The sequence below is a fragment of the Galeopterus variegatus genome, unplaced genomic scaffold, assembly GCF_000696425.1.
Source record: "Galeopterus variegatus unplaced genomic scaffold, G_variegatus-3.0.2 Scaffold22780, whole genome shotgun sequence".
NCBI classification, from domain to species: domain Eukaryota; kingdom Metazoa; phylum Chordata; class Mammalia; order Dermoptera; family Cynocephalidae; genus Galeopterus; species Galeopterus variegatus.
The window spans coordinates 9238-11448 of record NW_007748891.1 but is presented as its reverse complement, the minus strand read 5'-3'; the positions used below and the strand labels follow the sequence as shown (position 1 = coordinate 11448).

Below are 2211 nucleotides of genomic sequence, written 5' to 3'. Positions count from 1 at the left end.
TACATTGTTTACTTATCTTTATATGGCCTTGATATTTAGATTCTATTCTAATATTACTAGTTAATTTTCAGTCATTCATTCCACACATAATATTATAGTGCTTTTTTATCTCAAAGTATAAATAGCCTTTGCATGGTATACATTTCTCTCTTTTCCTGAATATTATTAAAGATATTAATAGATTTCTAAATAATTCTCTAAGTCTTTGGTAAATAACTTTCAGATGGCTCTTTGATCCTTCTCTATATCCTCAAGATTGTATTTCCAACAATGGGTGCTCAGTATAGTTTGCTGTTTGCTCTTTTTATTCAGTAAAGAACTCTTTGACATCTGTCTTGCCCGAGCCAAGGAAAGGTGGCAGTCCCTTAGCAGAAGAGGTTCTGAAGTGGATTATGAAGATGCCGGTTCTTCAGCAGCAGACAGAGAAGCTGTTGGGAAAATTTGAAATTAATTCTTTCAGTAGCCTGCTTTGCCTTTGAAATAGTACTTGCTTATTGCATCAGCTTAGCTGTTAATCAACTGCTTCCATTCCTCACTTCTACAACCATGCCTGCTTATCACATTAGGTACTGCTGGACCACATAAACTCGGAGAAAACGAAACTTACAGCTGCCTTAGCCATATGAATGCTAAGAAACTGAAACCTAAAACCCAGAAGAGTTTGCTTATATAAACCCTGCAACATTTGTGCTCCGGGCTCAGATCTTGGAGCACTAGCTTTTCTGGGCCCTCTGGGGTGATAAAATACCTGACTCACCAATCCTCTGAGTGTCGATCACTTCTCTGTCCAGTCTGTTCCATACTAAAGCCAGTCTGGAGCTTATTAAACTGGAAATTTCTAGAACATTTCTTAATCTCTTCATTTTTCAGCAAGGCGGTCCGTATCATGGCATGTTGCACAGTATTTAGGGTACCAATACGTGTTACAAACCGGATGTGTGTTATGTTCAGTGCATGTTCTTTACAGTGGCAGTGTTGATCTTGAACTTAGATACTACAGATGCCTTTATTGTTTTTTTTTCCTAATCTTTTGAATAAACCCTATCAAATAGTGTTTTTCTGAGTGGACCATGGCTTTATGTCGACTTATTTTGCTGACTTTGAGGTATTCTTTGAAGAAAGTTTGCCGAAATTATTTGCTCACTTAAAGAAAAACAACTCCAGACATCTACCTAATGGTTGGATCTTTACCTTATATAGTGATTCTTTGCCCATCGACCTCACCTGTCATATCTGGGACCTGTTCTGTAGAGATGGGGAAGAGTTCCTGTTCTGCACAGCCCTGGGTGTCCTCAGGCTGTTTGAGGACATCCAGACCAAAGTGGACTTCATTCACACGGCCCAGTTCCCAACCAGACTGCCTGAAGACTTGCCTGTGTAAGAACTGTTTGCTTCCTTCACTACAATTCAGATTGCAAAGTCAAAACGAGAAGTGGGCTCAGGTATTGACTGCATTGCAGAAAGAAACCCAGAAACAGAGAAAGCAAGCCCATCCCTCAGACACTGAAGCAGCCGAGGCAGCGCATGCTCAGCCCTGCAGCAGATCTCTAAGGGGCACCTGCATTGTCCCAGACTGACACACTAGCAGCTGAGGAGAACAGGAGTTGTTCTCACATTGTCTTCCTAACACTGGAGCTGGCCTTAAACAAAACAAAGCAAAACAAAAACAAGAACATATCAAACAAAACAAAACTTCTAAAGAATTAAGCCAAGTCTTAGCATTAAGAAGCTTATTGGAACGATTACCTAGTGTTGACCTTGGCCAAACACTACATTTTTTGCATGGGATAAAGACAGGACAATGGTTGACTTCCCCTCACTCCTTTATTTCAGCAAAAGTTAATTAAATGGTTTTTGAGAGAGTTAACTGAATTTATGCGCATAAAGTGCTAAGAATAATGTTTGTCACATAGGAAATGTTACAAAAGTGTTGGCTATTATTTTTTTATCACTTTCATTCCCCATTCTACCACCACCATTCTTTAACTCCCTGAATATCTAATCAGAGAAAAGATTTTTTAAAAGCATCATCTTAAGTGTATAGTACAATTTTGTTTGGACTCCTCTGACCTCTTCCCCAACATGTAGCATAATAATTGTGAAAACTAGATCTTTGGAGAAGTGACCTGCTGCATGTCCATCTCACCCAATCCTCGTTCATCCATTGCTCGGTGTCTTGTCCAGGTGCATTTTGTGATTCATCATTTGTTA

The 2211-nt window shown here is 39.4% G+C and overlaps 1 pseudogene; it reads left to right on the top strand.

Annotated features, from left to right (window-relative positions):
- Positions 1-312: 312 nt before the first annotated feature.
- Positions 313-1577, top strand: LOC103583417 (annotated as a pseudogene).
- The last annotated feature ends 634 nt before the right edge of the window (positions 1578-2211 follow it).